The following is a 17,404-nucleotide window of genomic DNA, read 5'->3' as shown; positions in this document are numbered from 1 at the left end:
GCAAACTGTGTTCAAACCCCACAGTTTTCTGGCCAAATCCAGCTCCCTACCTGTTTTGTAAATAAAATGTTATTGAAATGCAGCCAGGTCCATTTATTTATGTGTTGTCTATACAGCATTGAATGGTTATGACAGAGAAAGTATGGCCTAGAAAGCCTAATATATTCACTATCTGTTCCATTATAAAGAAGTTTGCCAGCCCAACTTTAGAGTTCTCTTTACATCTTTATATTACTGTATCATAGCTTAATAACTTAATATTAAATCTCTCCTATTTTAATTACTGCATGGTCTCTGTGTCCAGACTGATAATACCTCTAACAATACAAAAATACCTACACAGCATTACTTGCAATTGAAAAGGTATATAAACAACCTAAAATCCCTGGCATGGAGATTGGTTTAATAAACTATGATATCAACACAATGGAGTGCTCTGCAGCCAGGGAAATGAATTAGGAGATCTCTATGAACTGATATGGGGTGATTTTCAGGGTATATGATCAAGTAAAAAAAAAAAAAACAAAATACAAAAGAATATATATGGTATGCCATATGAGTAAGAAAGCTTATTTCTTAAAGAAAAACAAACAAACAAAAAACCCCAAAAAACATAGGAATGGCTGAACAAGCATGGTGGCTCATGCCTGTAATCTCAGCACTTTGGGAGGCTGAGGCAGGTGGATCATGAGGTCAGGAGTTTGAGACCAGCCTGACCAAAATGGTGAAACCCCATCTCTACTAAAAATACAAAAATTAGCCAGGTGTGGTGGCACACACCTGTAATCCCAGCTACTCAGGAGGCTGAGGCAGAAGAATCGCTGGAACCTGGGAGGCGAGGTTGCAGTGAGCAGAGACCGTGCCACTGCACTCCAGCCTGGGTGACAGAGTGAGACTCCATCTCAAAAAAATAAATAAATAAATAAAATGAATAAATAAATAATAAACTATAGGAAATATATACTAGAAACTAATATATTATTATCCATAGACGGTGGATAAGAATAGAATGAAAGGAATAGAAGAGGAATTGATACTTCTATGAGTATATATTTTGTATAGTTTTTATTTTAAAACCATATTAATGCTCTATAAATTCAAAAATAATATTAAATAAAAACAAGTATGAGAAAAAAATGCAAATTGAATGCAAACAGAAACCAATTAACTATATTTCAAATGAATAGCACATCTACATGGAAAATAAAATAATTCAAGTAACATTTGAATACAATACTTTGGTTAACTATCTTCAGTCAAAAAACAAAAAAAAGTAATAAAAACACTTAAACTCTGTTTACTAGGTTTTTTGTAGACCACAGTTACAGCAATTCTAAAACTATTTTGTGTATTGTAGAACTAAGCAAACAGGTACATACATGATGTGTTGGGAGCCAGGGTTCTCACTGTGGGAGAAGGCAGATACAAATACAAAATGAGTGAAGACAAAAAAGAATCTAATTTATTGCACTGGAATTGGAATACTCTACACAGACAGACAGATAGACAGATATTTCCTAGCTCTGTCTTCTAAAAGAATCTAGAAGCAGTAATACCCAATAGCAATGAGCAACTAGTAACCAGATCTTGGTTTTTAAATACCACTCACACTAAAAGGAGTGAGGGCTTCTTGGAAAAATGCTGATTCCAGGGCTGGAGCAGTTAAAGTACAAGATGAGCCTGAAACATCATGTGCCAGAAGATAAGAAAGTGCTCAGAAAATTAAGAGAATCTGTCAAAAGGCTATGGAAACTGCCCTTGAAGGGGCTTCTACTGGGAAAACTGGGAAAATATGAGCATCAAATAAACAATGATATTAATAGATTTTAGTCTATTAAGTTAAATATCTATTTATAGACTTAAAAATACATGCTAAAACTATAAAACTTTTTTTTTTTTTTTTGAGATGAGGTCTCATTGTGTCACCCAGGCTGGAGTGCAGAGGCACCATCACTGCTCACTGCAGCTACACTGCAGCTTCAAACCCGGGGCTCAAGCCATCTTCTCACCTCAGCCTCCCAAGTAGCTGTGACCACAGACATGTGCCACCATGGCCGGCTAATTTTTATTTTTCTTGTAGAGACAGAGTATCGCTATGTTGCCCAGGCTGGTCTTGAATGCATGGGCTCAAGCAGTTCTCCCAGTTTGGCCTCCCATAGTGCTGAGATAACAAGCATGAGCCACCACACCTGGTCTATAAAACTTCTAACAGAAAACAGAAGAAAACCTTTGTGATATTGAATAGACAAAGATTTCTCATATAGGACAAAAAAGGAAAAGAATACAAATAACAACTATATGTGATCCTGGATTAAAAAAAAAAAAAGCTATAAATGACAACATTGGGACAGTTTGAAAATTTGAATATAGGCTGGGCATGGTGGCTCATGCCTGTAATCTCAGCACTTTGGGAGGTTGAGGCGGGTGGAACACCTGAGGTCAGGGGTTCAAGACCAGCCTGACCAACATGGTGAAACCCCATCTCTACTAAAAATATAAAAAATAGCTGGGCTCAGTGGCAGGTGCCTGGAATCCCAGCTACTTGGGAGGTTGAGGCTGGAGAATTGCTTGAACCTGGGAGGCGGAGGTTGCAGTGAGCCGAGATCATGTCATTGCACTCCAGCCTGGGCGACAGCATGAGACTTCATCTCAAAAAAAAAAAAAAAAAAAGAAAAGAGAGAGAGAGGAGAGACAATTTGAATATAAACTGTAGAACACTGTTAAATTTTGAATTTGATTATTTTACTGTGGATATGTAAAAGAATGTCTTTGCTATTAGGAAACTCATGCCAATGTATCTAATGGATAAAGGATCGATGTCTGGGAACTTATTCTCAAATGTTTCCACCAAAACTACTTCTATTACTACTACTGCTGCCACCATCCCCGCCCTTAGTAATAATAACAACAGGAGATATACAATAAATGTGACAAAACGTTAACTGGTCAATCTAGGTGAAGGACTGTCTGTGATTTCTTTTCATGGCTGCTTGTGGTTGCTGGGTTGCATTAATAATCAGGGACTCTTGCAGTAAGTGCACACCCTTTGCTGTTTATTGGCTATGGATTTATTCATTCCTTTATTTCCATCTTCTCAGGTGCTGGGCTAGGTGCCATCCAAATGTTACCCCATTTAATTTTCACAAAAATCTTGTGAAGTAGATTTTATTTCCTCCACTTATACACAGATGAGACAAATGAGGCTCAAAGAGGTGACTTGCCCAAAGTCGATGTCAGTAAATTATAAAGCAATAATTGCAACCTAGGACTTCAGGTTTAGTGTTCAGGCCTCAGGGGCCCAACATTGTGACCACCAACAGATGTTGCAGAATCAGAAAGCAAAACATAGCAGCTCTGAGAGGTTAGAGGAGAGGGCCTTAGAACACAGATTCTGTGGGAATTCAGCAATTAGAAAACATAGCTTAATAATGTTAGAACAAATGAATAAAGAGTTAATGTTCATATCACTACTTCCCTAAATGATCTACAGTTTTATATTATTTTCTTTTCATCAGGCTATAGGTTGCTTCACACATGTACCATTATTATTTACTGACCTACGTAAATATCCTCTACAAATATTAATATGCCTCAGGTTTTATGTGTTTATGTGTTTTTAAACATCCTATTATATAGAAACACGAAGGAAACAGACAAAAAAACAATTCCACTGATATTTTAAAAAGAAACATATGTATATGATTAAAATTTCCAAAATATTGTTTATTTTCTTTATTCCATTAACAAATGCATTCCTAGAACATGCAGCCTATGACTTTCTTTTTTAGCAGCTGTAGGGGATTCCATTGTAAGGGTATGGCTTGGGTGCATATGCATGTGTGAATGTGCATATGTGTACAGGTTTCCATGTGTGTTTATGTGTTTGTATAGGTTTGTATATGTATGTGTGTGTAGGCTTGTATGTGTGTATGTTTGTGTATGTATGTGAGTTTGTGTGTGTGTTTATGACTATAACCACTGGCTGCCACTGGTGACTATGTTTGTCTCATCCATGAGTTTTCAGGCTATGAGAAGCACAAGAATCATGTCTGATTGACTTTCAATACTCAGCAACTGAGCAAGGAGGCTGGGGCTGAGGTTTATTGAGACATAACTTTCATTGGCACCTAACAAGTTCTTTACATATGAAGAGCAGTGGTAAAGACCATGAGCTCAGACTACCTGGGTTCAAATCTACTACTGTGTGGTCTGGGGAGGCTCCTGGGAAAGTTTCTTAGCCTTCCTTGCCTGTTTCCTCCTGGTCAGGTTCCCTTGCAGCAGAACCTGATAAAGGTTTGGGGGACATGTGATTTCTTTTTTGACTGACAGTCCAAAGGCAGGAAGGGAAGAGGGAAGTGGGGAGCTAAGTAAAGATGTGGTCTCAACTGGGTCCAGCTTCAGTTTGATCCTCAGGGAGCTCTTGAACCACAAAGTGAATCCTACATTAAGGCAAGGGCTAGCCTTTTTTTTTTTTTTTTTTTTTTTTGACAGAATCTTGCTTTGTTGCCCAGGCTGGAGTGCAGTGGCGATCTCAGCTCACTGCAACCTCCGCCTCCCAGGCTCAAGTGATTCTCCTGCCTCAGCCTCTTGAGTAGCTGGGATTATAGATGGCCACCGTGATGCCTGGATACCTGGCTAATTTTTTTTTTTTTTTTTTTTTTTTTGAGAAGGAGTCTCGTTCTGTTGCTAGGCTGGAGTGCAGTGGTGCCATCTCAGCTCACTGCAACCTCCACCTCCTGGGTTCAAGTGATTCTCATGCCTCAGCCTCCCAAGTAGCTGGGATTACAGGCATACACCACCAAGCTATTGTATTTTTAGTGTATTTTTAGTAGAGACAGGGTTTCGCCATGTTGGCCAGGCTGGTCTTGAATTCCTGACCTCAGGTGATTCACCCACCTCAGCCTCCCAAAGTGCTGAGATTACAGGCCACCACTAGGGCTAGCTTTCTATGCCTCTTTGTTCCTTAGTCATTGGTTGCTGACTGTGCCCCAGGGTTGGTGTGGGGTATAATCTCTGGGGCGGCCTCTGTTAGACTGAAGGCAATTCTCCAGAGAAAAGGGAGCTGTAAACCTTTAGCAACCAACACTCTATGGTAGCTTGAAGAGGTGTGCACCTGCCTGGTAAAAGGGATGCGAGAGACCAACAGCATCCTACAATCAGAACTTCACGAGGCCATTGTCAGGGTTCAACATGATACTCCATGTAAAGCACTAGAATAATCAGAACAAGTAACATTTATTTGCATGTTTAAGCCAAGCATTGTTCTAAGTTCTTTGCCCACAGAAAACTATCTAATATACAAGAAACCCTTTCTTTTTCTAACTTATAAGTTAAAAAATTCTAAACTTACAGAAAAGTTAAAAGAATAGTATAATGGGCCAGGTGCGGTGGCTCATACCTGTAACCCCAGCACATTGGGAGGCTGAGTTCAGAGATCACTTGAGGTCAGGAGTTTGAGATCAGCCTGGATGACATAGTGAAACCCCGTTTCTACTAAAAGTACAAAATTAGCTGGGTGTGGTGGCAGGCGCCTGTAATCCCAGGTATTCAGGAGGCTGAGGCAAGAGAATCGCTTGAACCTGGGAGACGGTGGTTGCAGTGAGCCAAGATGGCGCCACTGCACTCCAGCCTGGGCGGCTGAGCGAGACTCTGTCTCAAAAAAACCAAAAATTAAAAAACAAAAATAATAATCATACATACCATGTGCCTAGAAAGTAGAAATCCAGCAACATTCAGAGGGAACTATTGACTCACAGAAATAAGGGAAGGAGTGAAATTCTGTTCAGTCAGGATCTTTGGGAGGGCGAATTACAATGACCAAAGGCAGCCTAGAGTCTTCTCCCATGTCTCATCCTACATATCAACAATACATATCTATATCTAAGGAACTGGTTCTCCAAGAAAATCTCCTTATCCAAGGTCTCCATTTGTTCCTTGTCACCCACAGGGTAAACTCCAGACTCCTTGCGTTATGGCCATTCTGGCTGCTGCTCTAAATGTGCCCATAGGAGAATTTAGACACATCAAGTCATGCTATGGGAACAGGGAGTGGCAGAGGCTTTCCTAGGGACTCTAAGAAGAGAAATCGAGGGACCTTGGGGATAAAAGATTGGGAAAAACACACTGCATGCGAGCTTAATCTAATACCGATGCCTGGGTATAGCATTCTGCTTATTATTGAGATGGGCTAATACCAGATTCCTAAGCAAGGGAGTTGACTGCAAAGATCCAAAGGTTCTTTTTACAAAAAAAATATCTGGAAGTTCGGGGCAGCCTTGTTTTGGGATGTGGGTAATACAAAGTGTAGGGGAAAGAGATTGCCTCCTCTTCAGTGGGGAGCTGGCTGGACATCTTCACACTGGTATGTTATCAGGGTTGGAAATGCAGGCTTGGGTCCAGCTCAACAGGCTCCTTGGTGCAGTGTGGTCTGGGCAGATACGGGTGGAAGATGACACTGAGGGCTTTGATAGCAAAGGAAACACCAGGGCCTTGGCAGTGTGGTGAATGCCTGAGGCAGTGGCTGCACCTGTGCCCATGGAAAGATGGAGCAAGTGAAGAGGAAAATGGGCCTTCCACAATGCAGTCAGAGAACTCGGTTCTCTGGTATGGGTAGATGTAAGATGACGCTGGGGTAAGATGTAAGATGAAGCACCAAGTGTCTTGGCAGTGTGCTGACATCAGAGGCAATGACTGGACCTGTGCCCAAGGAAAGATGGAACAAGTGAAGAGGAAAATAAGCATTTCACAATGCAGTCAGAGATCTGGGTTCGTAGGTACACAGAGGGCCTACCCTGACCCTGATTAATCCAGAGTAATTAATTCATCCACTTAATAGTTACTGGACATTTACTGTTTAGGTAGTAAATGAAACAGACATTATTGACACCAAAAAGCTTATATTCCAATGACAGAAACTGACAAAAAGCCAGATAACAAATATACAAGCAATTTCAAATAGCAGTAAGTGCTCTTAGAAAATTAAAAACAGATATATATATATATATATATTTATATATTTATATATATATATTAGCGTATTAGGAGAGAAGCTTTACACTTTTTCAATTGTGAATCAGAGTGAAATTACATTATTATAATCCTGCTTTTTACTCCTAGGCTGTTGTAGCAGGGAGACCCTCAAGGCCATCTACAATATCACCACAACTCTCATAGAGCTGCCTGTAAAGGATGACAAGAAGGAAGTAGGCTGAGACCCAAGGTCTGGGTCAGGGGACTAATGCTGTTGTCACCAAGAAGGGTATAAAAAAGCTACTACTGCAGTAGCTAAAGGAACATGTGAAACCTTTGTTCTAGTCCAGGCTGGCACTGGTGTCCATGGGCCCACCAAGGTGTATAACGAGGAATCTCTGGTCACAGAAGCTTTCAGTGACAAGTGGGTAGAAGGTCTTGGATCTAAGAGGGTCCATCCTGGAAGAAGCAGGACTATGACTAGGCAGGTGCCCACAGAAGAGTCCAATAACCTGGAGTAGGCGAGGGTTATGAAAGTTGTCAAGCACTCTTGTTAAATTACTCGTTTAATAAATATTTATCAAATTCCTGCTATGTGATAGACTTGTGTTGTGTGTTAGGAATACAGTGATAAACTCTCAGTCAAAGACCTTTCCCAGATGGAGCTTATATTCCACTAGGTCCCAGCCTAGAGAGCTGTGGATTGATCTTAGTTAAGAACTACAGGAGAATCTAGGAATATGTCTGGTTGTAGAAACTGGTCAGGTATCCTGGATGGTATCCGCAGTTTCATGGGCCCATAGAGAGATGCTGAGAACTTCATCCAAGAGAAAGGACTGAAGAAGAGGTGAGGACGGAGTCCTAGAACACCATCAGAATTGGTTTTCATTGAGCAAGAATGAGTGTTGGAAGCAAGTTATCCATGGCTTAACAGGGTTGGGGTCAGCTAGTGTCCACCCAGAGTCCCTGAGTATTATTAATGCTGCTCAGCTAACACAACAGGTAGCCAGCAGCCTAAGAAAACAATCGCAGACACTCCAGCCCCTCTTGCTCTGGCTTCTTCTCTTACTCTCACTACCACTCCCTACCTTCCCCCACCAAATTCATCTTGGGGATGTCCCTCAGACTTGATGATTGAATAGTGTTTCTTCTGTTTTGGCCCTTGGCTGGTTGGATTTAGCTTGTACTCATTCTCAGACTTTTCAGGTTTTTCACCATGTGGGATAAAATTCCTACCCTGAATATTCTTGGCTCCAGGCCTTCAGACTCACCCACCTGGCCTGCATTCTTGGTCCAACACACAGCAACAACCTTTAAGAGAGGGCTGATCATTTTGTCATGAACCCACTGCTCCAAGGGCAAGCCTGTTGCTATGGCAACATGGATGATCTAGCAGGCTCACGGCTGTCACTCTGCTTTGGGACTAAGGACTTAGGGAGGGGAACGGTAGCCTCCTTGGGGAGACAACAGCCCTTGTGGGCCAATTACCAGAAAAGAGAGCAAAATGCCTCCCTCACCCTGCCCTAGCAGGCCCTGTGGCCTTCAGTTCCTCTCTGCCTCCTTCAGGTTGCTTCTATTTCTGACTCCAGAGAGATTTAAAGGGAATCCAGAGAAATTGCCAGGTTTTGTTATTCAGCTTTAAACCTGCACGTGGATTCTCTAGAGAGCCAAAAGGGATGACATCTCTCCTTTTTTTCCTAACCAAGGATGTGGAAAGATGATGGTCCCACTGGTGCAACCTGGTAATCCCTCTGGGAAGATAACAAGGTTTCTGACCTCAAAGAGACTTGGAGACCAAATCTTCCACGGATCTCACTTCTGTTCATGCTGGTCTAGGTTCAAAGTGTAGCCTCTACCCCTACGCCCATGTAGTCAACTGATCCACTTCCGTGCTATCATCCTCATGAAGCTTTGTACATCTTTCTGCCCCAGGCTTCCATCTCTTCTCTCCTTCTCATTCTCTTCCACTCTGGCCTGTTGAATCCTTTCTCCATAGCTAGCAAACTGCCATACCTGTATAGTTTCTTTTCTAACACTCTCACCTCATTCCTCCTACCTTGGGAAAGCTGGCCTCTTCCCTTGGAGCACTGCTTTTCCTGCACCCCTCTTACCTTTGTATGTCAGTTCAACAAGGTGGGTTAATATCTATGAGGAAAATAATAGATCAGAACAATAGAAAAGTCACTAATAGATCAGAACAATAGAAAAGTCACTAACACTGGTTTCATTAAGTAGGGCTCATTGTTCACATAACCAGATACCTGGTTATAGATGGTTGTTAGTATTGGTTCAGTGGCCAGTTGAAATCAGGACTCACATCTCTGGGGTTGTCTTGCCTTTTCCTCATATCGTATTTCTTTTCTTTTTTTCTTTTTTTTTTTTTTTGAGGTGGAGTCTTGCTCTGTCGCCGTTGCTGGAGTGCAGTGGCGCTATCTCCACTCACCGCTCTGCCTCCCGGGTTCACGCCATTCTCCTGCCTCAGCCTCCCAAGTAGCCGAGACCACAGGTGCCTGCTACCACGCTGGACTAATTTTTTATTTTTAGTAGAGATGGGGTTTCACCATGTTAGCCAGGATGGTCTCGATCTCCTGACCTCGTGATCCGCCCACCTCCGTCTCCCAAAGTGCTGGGATTACAGGCGTGAGCCACCATGCCCAGCCCCATATTTCTAACCTCTTGGTCACAATATGGATATTGTAGTCTAGACTTCATGTCTAAATTCCAGGTGAGAAGAGAAAAGGAGTTAAAGGGTGTTGCCTGCATCAGGAAAGAAAAACATTATCAGAATCCCTAGAGAAGTTAAGCTTATGTCTCATTGGCTAGAAGTGTGCCACATGGCATCCCTAGATGTAAGGTAATCTAGGAAGGTAGGTATATTTAGCTGGCATATTGTACCCCAGAACAAATTCAGGATTTCGTTACTAAGGAAGAAAAGGGATAAAGATAAAGATATCGGGCAGAGAACAAGCAGTGTCTGCCACAGTGTCTGCTTCACTCCCCCACATTATATTTCACTGTCTTGTTAAAACCATTCTCCTTTGATCTTATGCCATTCAGCTATTCTGCCCTACCTCCCCCCACCCACTGTTGGTGCTGTCATCTACTGGGGGGTCCTTGCATTCATTATGTACCTTGGCAATGGGCAAAAAGCCCACCATTCTGCAGGGCAAGCCAGTTGCCTGCCTCCTACACACAAGCCTTGATCCGTCTTGACGACAACTTGGTTCCCAGCTCTTCTTCCTCTCTGTTCTCATCCTTACTCAGCCAATCTCTACTCTCATCTTGTTTCAGTCTAGCTGTCACAGCCTCTATAGCCTCCATTTACTACTGCTCAGAAAGGACTCCCTTTGTCTCTTCATACTCAAGATGCCCCATCTTGAACTTAATGTCTATTTTGCTCATCACCACACACCCCCAGCTGGCCCCTGCTTCCTGTTAGCAAAACTGGACCAGGTGGCTGAGGTTCCAGGGGTCAGGAGACCCTAACTTCTCCAGGCTCCTTTGCTGATCTGACACATTTCTCCATCTTGATTTGCAACATCCTCTCCGAGACAATTTTTATATTCACTCTGCAGTTCCGCATACCACAACTGTAGCCAAGAGGTGTTTTCCTTTCTCTCCTATTTGTTAACAGCCCTGGGAAGAGGCATAGTGGTGAGAATGTTGGGCAATGTTTCAACAATACTAATAAAAAATACTATTATATAAAGGATTCATGTAATTGATTTGTGCACTACTATTCCCCAAATGCTACTGAGAGCAAAGTGTTGGCAGCGTTTATTTTTTATTGCTTAGAATTTAAACTTCAGATTTAGCAAACAGTAGGTACCAAACAGTCCTAGATACATCCAGTAGATAGGGGGAAAATTTATTCTTATGTAAAATTTGACCCTGTTACATTTAGTTCATCATTTTAATCTGTCAAGATATTTTGTTTACTATCCAGATTCTGCCATCTAATATATTTTCCACATTTTCTTGCTCTGTGTGACTGCAGCAGGTAGATAAGAAAGTATAAGATGATGTCCCTAGAACTTGGAGAAAAATACTTCTCTGAGAACTGAAATATCTCATAATGAATAGTTATCAGATTATAATTTTCATCAGATGTAACCCATTCTAACAGGTTAGTTACAATCTGAAACTAATTGATGATAAATACTGGATCCTTAACTGGTTAACAAAAAAAAAGTAGTAACCTAATCAATTATTGTGTAACTGAAAAGTAATCTCTCCCTTGCTCCTTTCCCAACAGGAAAGTCTGAAGCCAGGCTTGCTTAGCAGAGTTCTCCATATAGTAGGGATCTCACTCTTTCAAGATGTATGATCTCAACAGGTTAGCCAGCCCTCTGAGTGAAGCTGGTCAGTTGGGGCTGTGACAACATAGCGCACTCAAAGGGGCAGACCCTTCTAAGCTGCAACAGATTGATGTCCTTGGAAAAGGTGGACCCAGTGTAGGCAGATTTTCCTAGAAAGTCCAGAAGTGACTGTGCAAGCCCAAAGCAATCCAAACAAATATTTGTGGGCCACCAAGAACCTCTGGTATGAAGTAAATAATAAAGGCATTGAACAATAATAACCTGTCTGTATATCCACCAATGGGACCGATGGGCCACAGTGTGACATCAATCCTATTTGTGTCATAAGGGAGATGAGTTCCACTGTGGGACAGTCTGCATGACTGCTCGTTGGAGATCATTCAATTCCCTTTGCTGTAATTTCACGGTCACCAAATTTCTGTTGCTAACTTTGTTTTACAACAAACTTTAGAAAGAAGGTGATCTGAATAAGAGGATATACGTATTTCAGTCTCTGGAAAGGGATATTTCTTTATATTGAGAAACCAGTGTGTTGAGCATTTGTCTGCCTTGTAGAGCTTGAACCACTCTGGGTAAGCTGACAAAATAAGATTCTGGTGTTGAGAAGCTGAGTATGTGACCATGATATTAACAGTGACCTAAGTTTGTGTGGCCCCCTTTGTTCTCCAGAACCCAACCAGTCATCCTTCTTTTTGTAAATGTAGCAGACACCATTTTGCTAGTGAATGAGGTTAAATCTTTAGCCTTGTCATTGGTTCAGTTTTGTAATTTAAAACTCTCTTATTTTATCCTCTGATTTTAAAACCCCAGATTTTCCTTTTTGTGTCCTTTGCCCCCTGAAGTTTCCAACTGTTTAGCAAGTAAGCACTGTTTAGGTATCTACTGTCTTCCCCAAGTTGCCTTTACTTTTCCTGTTTACCTTTCTCTTGTTTTATTTCTTTCTTTTTTTTTTTTTTTTTGAAATGGAGTCTTGCTCTGTCACCCAGGCTGGAATGCAGTGGTGCAATCTCAGCCCATTGCAACCTCCACCTCCTGGGTTCAAGCAATTATCTTGCCTCAGCCTCCTGAGTAGCTGGAATTACAGATGTGCACCACTATGCCTGACTAAGTTTTGTATTTTTAGTAGAGACGGGGTTTCACCATGTTGGCCAGGCTGGACTTGAACTCCTAACCTCAGGCAATCTGCCCGCCTTGGCCTCCTAAAGTGCTGGGATTACAGGCGTGAGCCACCACGCACGGCCTCTCTTGTTTTACTTCTCTCATTACTTTTTGTTCTTTTAATTTGGAAACCTACCTCCTTCCTCAGTGTTGTTATTAAAAACTCACATGTTACAGGTTCATTAGGACTGAAACATTCCTTCAGAGCTGAGCTGACCAACATGTTAGCCACTAGCTTCATGTGACTATTGCATACACGAAATGTAAAATGTGGCTGGTCTGAAATGATGGTATAGGTATGAAATTCACAAAAGATTTAGAATACTTAAGATAAAAAAGAAAGTAAAGTATCTCACTAATACTTTTTTTGGTATTGATCACCTATTGAAATGGTAATATTTGGTTATACTGGGTTAAGCAAATGTACATTAAAATTACTTTCATCTATTTCTTTTTACTTCTTTAATACTAGAAAATTTAAAAGTACCTATCTGGCAAGCAATATAAAACTATTGGCCAGTGCTGCTTGAGAGTCTTAATGTCTGTATTTTTTATATCTCTGTAAGCACGAACGCTGTATTAAAAATTCAATTTGAGTAAACACCCCCGAATTACTCTTCCATTTCTCTTTTCTCTCTTCTGACCCCCCTTCCCAAGTCATTATCATCTTTCCTTTTTTGGGGAGTTTAAAATAAAGGGGAAATTTTTCTTTTTTGATTTAGAAGTAGGCATGAGACAAATACATTGAAATATAATGGGGATGTAAGAAAAACGGAAAGTAAGCAAACTGCCTATAGACAATCTGTTAACAAAACACAATAATATATACACCTGGACAAGCAACAATCCCATGAGGAAAGCTAGCAACTTTAATTAATTCACCTACAGGCACTACACTGAGAATTGTTTCTTTCCACTTGAGTGTAATTGTGCTGCAATGCCAGGGTGAGCTGTCAGGAGTTTTGCTTCTCTTATACCAGACCTGTCTTCAAAGGCTCACTTTTATGTGTTATGTAAATGATAATTAATACATGTAACACATTGACAACAATAATAAGCGTAAGTTTGGGAGTCAGAGAGATTCTGGGTTTGATTTTACCTTTGCTAGTCGCTAACTTAATGGCCTGGGACTAGCAACTTCACCTCCGGAGCCCTACCTACTAATCTGTAAAATAGGAATAGGAATAGTAGGACCACTCCCTTCCCTTCCCTGCACTGCCCTGCCCTGCCCTTGTCCTTGCCCTGCCTTTTCTTTTCTTCTTTCTTTCTTTTTTTGAGACAGAGTCTCTGTTACCCAGGCTGGAGGTACAGTGGGGCAATCTCGGCTCACTGCAACCTCCACTTCCCAGGCTCAAGCGATTCTCCTGCCTCAGTCTCCAAAGCAGCTGGGACTACAGCCATGCACCACCACACCCAGCTAATTTTTTGTTTGCTATGTTGGCCAGGCTGGTCTTGAACTCCTGGCCTCAAGTGATCCAACCACCTAGGCCCTCTCAAACTGCTGGGATTACAGGTGTGAGCTACCATGCCCGGCCAGGACCATAGTTTCTGATGGGTCAACATCCTGCCTCTGCTCCTAGCCATTCTTCACTCTCATTAAAAAAATCTGTTCTGCTGCCAGGCTGTGTGGCTCATGCCTGTAATCCCAGCACTTTGGGAGGCCAAGGTGGGTGGATCACTTGAGGCCAGGAGTTTGAGACCAGACTGACCAACATGGCGAAACCCCATCTCTACTAAAAATAAAAAAAAAATTAGCCAGGTATGGAGGCACGTGCCTGTAATCCCAGCTACTCAGGAGGCTGAGGCAGGAGAACTGCTTGAATCCAGGAGGTGGAGATTGCAGTGAGCTGAGATGGCACCACTGCACTCCAGCCTGGGTGACAGAGCAAAACTCCGTGTGAAACAAAACAAAACAAAACAAAAGCAAAAACAACAAAAAAACTGCTTTGCAAATGATTGTGTCTCTGCCTTTCATCAAATACATTTTATTCCTCACTTCAAACCTTGTGAAAAGAACTTTGAGAGGGTCACTGACCTGAGCATTTGACATTTGTCCTCTGCAGTTTGGATGGACCTGAGGAACTGGTCTCTGATTCAGACTGTTGAACTTTTAAGGTGGAGAATTGTGGCTTACAGAGTGTATTCATGGTGGGCAAGGACAGAAGGCTGGTTAGAAAATGCCTGCACTAGCGTATGTACAGGCAAAGGACATTTGTGTATTTCTGGCAGAGCAAATGTAGGGAGAGAAAGCCAGCCATGAGCTATATTAAAGGGATTTGCCCAAAAGCACAAATGGATACCAACAGTGAGGGACTCCTTGCAGAATGCTGAAAATCAGGGCTTTCAGAGGGAACACAAGCAGTTAAGGAATCTTTGAGAAACCCTTGAATGTGACCCAAGAAAAAGGGTCAACTTTTAAATACCTGGTAACCCACAAAAGCATCAGTGAAGACTTAGTTTTATACTTGGAGGATATAGCACCGTATGCTTTAAATGGTTTATATTTCATTCACCTTTCTCCAGCCACATTTCAACCCCATTTCCCTGGATAGCTATGCAAAATTTCCTCAGGAACCTGAGCTTACCCCTTCTTGCTAGGCTGAGGTTCTAGGCTGGGACCAATTTGGGGAGCCTCTGGTCTTCTTTAATTTCTGTTCCATGCAGATTGTTCTTGGTCCCAGGGAATCATTAGCTAGGTAAAAATAAAATGTCCCTTATGAACAGTATCAACTAGAACTCACATTATTCAATGAGAATGTGTGCCTATCTGCTATATTAACCAGCATCACGTGGGAAATTCAAGCACTGTATAGAACACAGTGGGTTACAGTTTAAGCCCATCATGATGAGCTGACCTTAGTCTGCTTAAAGACTAATTCTGGAATGGAAGAAGGGGACCAGGAGGAAAAGGTGAGGATGAGGCAACAAGACTATTCTGTGTGACATATTCAAATGCATGCCAATAAATGTTAAGATAAGATAATAAAAATTAAGTGCTAAGGGCACTAAAAAGCCAAAAGATCACCTTTTGCCAGGGGAATTTGAAGGGGCTTTGTATAGGAGCCCATACTCTAAGGACTGTGGAGGTGAGTATCTGAAGACGAAGAACCTGGGAATTCCATATTAGTAAAGGAAGCTAACTGGGGCAAGAGGTTAAGGAGAAAAAGTTGGATTGCTAGGTAGGGGGTAGATTACAAAGATTTCCCAGGGTAAGGAGCCAAATGCCTATGGGAAATCCATGCAGTAAAATAATGATTCCTAGGGGAAGCTTCTAAGTATATGAAAGTTTTCACTGTTTATTTTGTGTTGAGAGGGTCAAGGAATTCATGCCAGACTGTTTCAGGAGAGGGAGTTAAGAAGGGACAACAACAGGGAGAGGGCTATTATTTTCCCTTCTTTCCAAACACCAGGGGCACACTACTGACACATTTTGATTTTAAGATAAAATTCTTATGGGTAGATAAGATTTTAAGTGCTTCAAAGTGTTTCAGTTGGAGGCAAGGGAAAAACTGAGATTACGTTTCTCCCCCAGACTAGGGGTGTTTGATTGAGTAGCAGCACAGGGTATTATTCCCAAAGTACCACTAATGATGCAATCATCAATCCATCCACACATCGCCTACATATCGTCCATTCCATAAGCCAACATTTTTTAATGCTCACCATGTGTCAGGTCCCATACTGTGTTTCTGAGTTGCAACAATGAGTAAAACTGTCCTTACTAGTATATGTCAGTGAGTTGGGAATGGGGGAGAAAGATGAAACAAAAATAGTAACTTTAATTTTTATAGCTGAGAGATGAGTATTTGAGGGCTCCTTATACGATTTCTTCAGTTTTTTGTATGTTTAATAATTTCCCTAATAAAGTCAGATAATAAAAACTGTCCTTTCTTTCAAACAAGGGAGCTAGATTTGATAGATGCCTGTATCACAAGGGCAAGTCCAGCCATGAAATTAATCCCAGGATATTAGTGGAAGAGAAGACCCTGGGGCAAGATGGGGGAGGTGGTCAGGAAATGCCCTTCTGTGAAGGGTAAATGATCTCTAGAAGTAATTGTTCAGATTAAGGAAGCCAAAAGCTAAACACCTGACTCAGCCTCAAACTGGGTTTGGAGGTTCTCACAGGTCAGGGTCAGGAGTGAGGAACTAGCCTCTGCCACATTACCTTCACTTTATTTATTTCCTTCTTCCCCCTTTGCTTAAATGTCAACAAACATCAAAGTTGATGATCAGATTCAACCAACATTTCCAGAGCACCTACTATGTATCAAAGGCTTCTGGTTAGAATCTGCCTGTGTCACCTTACAGAGAGGGAAGGCCGAGAAGGCCTCAAGCCGTGGAGAACGTGACTCCATTAGGCAAGGGCAGGTTAGGAACCCAGTCCCTCCAAGTCCAAGTCAGAGAAAATAGGTCAGAAACTTGGAATCAGTGGTGGATTCAAATTCCGACTACTTTCGTGGGTTTCAGCAAGTAAATGGTCCTCTCTGAGTTGGCTCAATTTATCCATCCATAAAAAGGGTACAGCAAGACCGTGGAAGGTTGTAAGGACGAGAGATTCTGACTGTCAAGATCCTGGCACTTAGCGAAGGCTCCATTAAATGGCAGCCATCATTCTTGGCCAAGTGCGGACGCACTCTCCCGGGCACGCCTCCCGCGGGGTCCCTCAGGACAGGCCGAGCCCGCCTCCGCGGCTCCGGTCTCGCAGAGCTCGCGCCAGGTGGCCCAGCATCTTAGTGCCCGCAACCCGAAGCGAGCGAGGAGCGAGGGCGGGTTGGATGACCAAGGTCTGCCCTGGAGGATCACCCCCCAGCCCCTTCCACGCTGCCGGCGCAGGTGAGGTTTTCGGCCCAGGCCAAGGGGACCGCGACCTCTGGGGAGGTCGAGAAGGAGGGCGCAGCGGGGGGCCTGGAGCGGGGCTCCAGAGGGCGCTCCCTCCCTCGCCCAGGTTCACCCCAGGG

General features: G+C 42.4%; 1 protein-coding gene and 1 long non-coding RNA gene across 2 annotated transcripts in view; both read left to right on the top strand.

The window, feature by feature from the left end:
• LOC119625768 (uncharacterized) overlaps positions 1 to 13,067 on the top strand; it is a 106,311-nt gene extending 93,244 nt beyond the window's left edge. Inside the window, exons 5-6 of the long non-coding RNA XR_005241876.2 lie at positions 7,117 to 7,258; positions 11,225 to 13,067. This is a non-coding gene — a long non-coding RNA (uncharacterized lncRNA). The remainder of the gene's footprint in view (positions 1 to 7,116; positions 7,259 to 11,224) is intronic.
• Positions 13,068 to 17,114: 4,047 nt separating this feature from the next.
• Positions 17,115 to 17,404, top strand: part of MED12L (mediator complex subunit 12L) — a 341,749-nt gene continuing 341,459 nt past the window's right edge. The window contains exon 1 of the mRNA XM_073023510.1: positions 17,115 to 17,279. The gene's annotated coding sequence lies outside the window, so the exon portion shown is untranslated. The remainder of the gene's footprint in view (positions 17,280 to 17,404) is intronic.

The sequence above is a fragment of the Chlorocebus sabaeus genome, chromosome 15, assembly GCF_047675955.1.
Source record: "Chlorocebus sabaeus isolate Y175 chromosome 15, mChlSab1.0.hap1, whole genome shotgun sequence".
Taxonomy (NCBI): domain Eukaryota; kingdom Metazoa; phylum Chordata; class Mammalia; order Primates; family Cercopithecidae; genus Chlorocebus; species Chlorocebus sabaeus.
This window is presented reverse-complemented; position numbering and strand designations above follow the sequence as displayed.